A 6,000-nucleotide genomic window follows, 5' to 3' on the forward strand; every position below is an offset into this window, starting at 1 on the left:
CTCATGCTTCCTCAGTGTTTTAGCATTCATTTTAATTTTACAATCTCTATTGTATTCCTTTAAAAAAAATTCTTTTTAACGTGTAATTAAGAACAGCAGGTTTACTTTGTCCCGACCTCATGATGATCGGTGACAGGAGACAGACAAGGGAGGGGTGACCTGTTTTCACAGATTTTCACTCAGGTACCCACCTGCCCAAAGTTGTGGAGCCACACAAAGGAGAGGAGAGGCTCTCCTCTCCTCCCTCCCTCCACAATCGCACACTTTCACCAGACATTCATTCAGCAAAGGCATTTAGCTACCACAACACAAATTTTTTCTCAATCAGTAACATTTTTAAGAATAACCTTCAAAAATGCAAGACATAAGATTTTTATCATTTGAATTCAGTAAGCTTCAAGGTCCCAAGTTCTCAGCAGTTCTGGAAAACCACACCTGAGGCTGGCAAGCAGGTTTGGCCCAGCCCTTGCCTTTAAAACGACCATAATGCTTAAAGGAGTAGTTTGAGTCTGTCCCATAGCGTCCGTCCAGTGAGTCCACAAAATCAAACAAAAGAACACAGACACCAAACAAACAAAGACACCTAAGAACAGCCTTCCGACCCCGCAGAAGTAAAACTGAAAAAAAGCCAGATGGGGCTTTTACACCCCGCCAGATGGAGGTTCAAGGCGTCCCTTGACTCCTCCTGCCCGAGATCTGCCATGCGTCCACTTTGATCTTATCAGGCCAGATTGCAGAAGCGAGCTTGCATAGGACAGAACAGACAACACATAGACACTTACAGTGGACAGAAGACTCTCAGAGTGGGGTCCCTCGCGGGTTTTCTTGGGGATCCTGGACGCGCCCCCAAAATGTTATGCCCAGAGTTTGGGGTCCCCAATAATCCACCACCAGGGAGCCTCCTCCGATGCAAAAGCAATGAGTCTTTATTGATCAATTCTAGAACTGGCTCCCAGCCTCTATCCAGCGCAGGGGTGAGGCGAGAGAGCGTGTCCCAGGAGAACAAAGGTTATATAGGGCTAGCTATTTGGGGTGGGCTTTAGGGGTGACATGAGTTACAGAGATTGGTCAGGGTTTTACAGCATAAGGGTCAGGAAGTGACCATCACATTCTGAAGGTTGGAGCCGTCCTCCACGATAGCCTTATTAGGACCTTAGCTACATTTCTGGAGCTTCATTGGTCCACTCAGGTGGGTGGTTGGGAGAGTTAGGACAATACCAGCATTCTTGTGGTCACTCTCGAGGGTTGGGGCGGCTTGGGCTGAGGGCCCAGCCTTGCAAGACAAGATACAGGAGAGGGAGAAGAGTATGTCTCTGCTTCGTCCTTGAAGAGGGAGGAGGGTGTATTTCTGCTTAGTTCTTTCAAGTTCCATTCTGTCCCTTCATCTGGAAGCTACCATCTTCGTTGGGTTAATTTGGATACTCACCCTGATATGGGCTGGTAGGTTTAGTGGAGTGACATAAATTTGCATGTTTCTCTTTTATTAGTGTAGATACTATCACTTGTTTATATTTCCCTCTATCTCTTTTTTTAGTTTTCTGCAAAACTAGTTCATAGTTTTTTGAGTAAAGGTTTTCTTACTGCCTTGGTTAAGATTATTTCTAAGTATCTCATTTTTTTTGTTGCAATGGTAAATGGGATTATTTGTTTAGTTTCTCTTTCTGAGGGTTCATTAGTGGTATATACTAGTAACAATGCCTTAGATTTCTTGGTGTTAATTTTGTATCCTGCTACATTGCTGAATTCGTTTATTAAGTCTAGTAGTTATTTGTTGGAGTCCTTAGGGTTTTTTATGTACAGCATCATGTCATCTGTGAATGACAGTTTTGTTTCCTCCTTTCCAACTTGGATGCCTTTTATCTCTTCCTTTTGAAGAGATAACAATTATCACTGTGGCTAGGACTGCCAGTACGATGTTGAATAAGAGTGGTGAAAGAGGACATCCCTGTCTTGTTCCTGTTCTTAGAGGAAATGATTTTAGATTTGCCTATTGAGTATGATGTTCCCTGTAGGTTTCTCATATATGCCTTTATCACCTTGAGATATGTTCCTTCTATTCTCACTTTGCTGAGAAATTTTACAAAAAATAGGTGTTGGATATTGTTGAAAGCTTTCTTTGATTGTATTTTTATTATCAATTGATATTTGTCTTACATTTTTTGAATGTGATGTACCATGTTTATTGATTTAAAATTATTATACCAACCTTGCATCCCTGGAATAAATCCCATTTGATCTTGGAATATGATCCAATATATTGCTGGATCCAATTTGCTAATATTTTATTGAGAATTTTAGCATCTGTGTATATCGGGGATATTGGCCTGTAATTCTCTATCTTTGTAGTGTCTTTATCTGTTTTTGGGATTAGGATAAGCTAGGCCTCAGAGAAAGAGCTTGGGCATCTTCCTCTTTGATATTTGCAATAGTTTGCAGAGTATAAGAGTTAGTTATTCTTTGAATTTTTGGTGAAACTCTCCTGTAAAACTATCAGGATCACTACTTTTTTGATTGGTGGGATATTTTTCTTTGCTGGTTTGTGTTTGGTTTGTTTTCCTGCTTCGATTTCATCAGTTGTTATTGATCAATACAGGTTTTCTGATTCTTCCTGATATAGTTTTGGGAGATTGCATTTTTCTAGGAATTTGTCCATTTCATCCATATTGTCTAGCTTGTTGAAATAAAAATAGTTTATAGTATTGTCTAATCTTTGCATTTTTGTGGTGTCAGTAGTTACTTCACCTCTTTCATTTCTGATTTTGTTTATTTGAGCCATATGTCTTAGTTTCTTGATGAATCTGGCTAACAGTTCATAATCTTGTTTATCTTTTGAAAGAACTAGCTCTTGGTTTCATTGATTTCTAAAAATTCTTTATATCATTTATTTCTGCTCTAATCTTTATTATTTATTTTCTTCTACTTTCTCTGGGCTTATCTTATGGTTCTATTTATAATTCTTTAAGTTGTAGTGTGAAATATTTTTAAATGAATTTTTCTTTCTTCCTGAGATATGCCTGTAGTGTTATGAACTTCCCTCTCAGGATTGGTTTTGGAGATTGTATTGTGTTTATTTTCATTTGTTTCCAGGAAGTTTTCTTTTTATTATTATTATTTCTTTCTTGATATCACTGGTAACCCATTCATTGTTTAATAACATGATATATAGCCTCCACATGTTTCAGTTTTTTGGGTTGTTTTTACTGTAGTTGATTTGTAATTTTATTCTGCTGTGATATCAGAAGATGCTTGATATAATTTCAATCTTTTTGACTTGTAGAGACTTGTTTTGTGTTCTAATATGTGGTCTATTTTTGTGAGTGACCCATGTGCACTTGAATAGATAGTATATTCTGCAGCTTTGTGATGAAACGTCTATAAATATCAATGAAATCCATTCTATCCAGTATGTCTTTTAGAATCACCTTTTTCTTGTTAGATTTTTTTGTCTGGAAGATTTATCCAGTGAAATCTGTGGGTGTTACAATCCCCTGCTATAACTATATTGCTGTCTATCTATCAAAGTGCTATAGAAGTTTTTGTTTGTTTGTTTTGTTGTTTTAAATTTATTTATTGGTTAAGGTATTACAAATGTGTCCTCATCCCGCCATTAACCCTCAACCTCCCCCCCCCCCCACACACTCATGTTTTCATCCCCCTGTTGTCCATGTCCATTGGTTTGGCTTGTTGTTGTTGTTTTTTATTTTAATGTATTTCAGTGCTACCCAATTTTTTATATATTGGGGGCAGGTACGTTAACCAGGGTTATTTCCTCTTGTTGGATCAATGCTTTCAGTATTACATAGTTTCCTTTTGTTGTCTCTTGTAATGGCCTTCATTTTAAAGCCTATTTTGTCAGATATTGGTATTGTAATTCCAGGTTTTTTACATTTGCTTTTGCATGGAATATATTTTTCCATCCCTTCACTCTCATCCTGTGTGAGTCTTTTGTTTTGAGTTTGGTCTCTTGTAAAACACACATAGTTAGGTCATGTTTTTGTATTCATGCAGCTACCCTGTATCTTTATTGGGGCATTTAGTCCTTTAAGGTTATTATTGATAGGTACTATTTATTGCCCTTTTAATTCTGTATGCCTAGGTTTTTCTCGCTGTGTTTTCTTCTCACTAGAGTAGTCTCTTGAGCACTATTTGTAATGCTGGCTTGGTCATGTAGAAATCCTTTTTCTTTTTTTTTTTTTCTTTGTCTGGAAAAATCTTTACTTGACAGTCTATTTTGAATGATAGTATTGTTGGATACAGTAATCTTGGTCTCAGATCCTTGCTTTCCATTACCTTGAGTAGTTCATGCCATTCCTTTCTGGTGGTAGATTTTCTGAATAGGAATCAGCTGATAGCCATTTGGGGCTCCTTATCTTTTTCTCTTCCTGCCTTTAAGATTCTCTCTTTGTCTTTAGTTTTATTTTATTTTTTCTCTCTCTTAATCTCTAATTTTTGGAATTTTAATTATGATGTGTCTGGATGTGGGCCTAGTTAGGTTCTTCTTGCTTGGGACTCTCTGTGCCTCCTGAACTTGAATGACTTTTTCCTTCACCAGGTTAGAAAAGTTTTTGCCATTATTTTGTCAAGCATGTTCTCTACCCCTTGTTCCCTTTGTTCCCCTTCTGGAATACTTATTATGCAAATATTGTTATGTTTCAGGTTGCCCACAGCTCCCTTAAGCTGCCCTCCTCTTTTTTAATTATTTTTTCTCTTTGGTTCTCTGATTGGGTGATTTTTTTCTACCCTGTCTTCTAATTCACAGATCTGATCCTCAGCTACCCTTCATCTGCTGTGTATGCCTTCCAGGGTGTTCTTTATTAGTGCTATGTCATTCTTAATTTCTGACTATCCTTTTTGCATAGTTACTATGTCTTTTCTCATGCTGTTGAGAATCTTACAGTTATTTTGAATTCTATATCAGGTAAATTTCTTACCTCCATTTTATTTATCTTTTTCTGGAGAATTCTTTTAGTTTTTTGTTTGTATGTTTGTTTGTTTTTCATTTGGGTGTTGTTTCTTTGTCTTCTCCTTTTGTCTGTGTATTTGGGTCTGTGACTAGGTATTAGGTAGAACTACTACATCTCCCAATCTCTGGTGCAGTACAGTATAAAACACTATTTTGTGAGTAATTAAATCAGGCAATCACTCAAAGCCTCCAGAGACCCACCTCTTTCTGCAGACTGGCTTCAGTATCCCTCAGCAATCGTCCACATGTGTGGTGAAAGGTTTCCCAACTGGGTGGGGCAATTGCATTTGCCTGGAGGCTAATTGCTATTTTCAGCCTCTTAATGGGCCTCAGAAACTCTATACCTTGGGGCAAAGTGTTTTCCAATAGGGTGGGTCAATTGTCTCACCCCCCCCTCCTCTAAAGGAAAAAACCACCTAGGTAGTAACTGTCTGCAAGAGAAAGATGACCTCCACAACATGAGGGATTACTCAGCATAGAAAACTGGGGTGTCTGCCTTCTGAGCTCTAGCCCCAGGACCCCTAACCCTGGCATGTGATCACACTCTGCCCTTCCTCTGTGGGAACAAAAGATAAGTAATTGCACACAAAATTTGTATTTTGGCCCTTTAAGGGGGTGTCTGCATTTTCAGCCATCTCTCCCTGGGAAACAGCAACCCCACTGCTTTTCACAGCCAGTTGTTATGTGATGACCTTTCTTAGTTCTGGTGCTCTCTGCTGGTGGCAGAGAGCCACGCTGTATGGGGATTAGACCTCAGAGTTCTCAGTGAAAACCCTCCACAGATGAGATATATCTTCAGGATGTCAGCTACTGTCTATGGGAGCCTGACAGGCCCTTTCGCATCTCTGCCCTTCCTATGTCTCTATGTGGTCTGCACTTTCCATCCTCAGTTATCAGGGTACTCCACAGCAAGTCTTCAGTTGATTATTCATGCTGTAATTTTTTTTTTATTTTAGTTTTAATTCAAGTTTGGTCTTGGGAGTATGTCTACGTAGCATCCACTTACTCAGTTGCCACTTTTAATCTTTATTTTATAT

This window comes from Myotis nattereri (genome assembly GCF_964212035.1).
Source record: "Myotis nattereri genome assembly, chromosome: Y".
Classification (NCBI taxonomy): domain Eukaryota; kingdom Metazoa; phylum Chordata; class Mammalia; order Chiroptera; family Vespertilionidae; genus Myotis; species Myotis nattereri.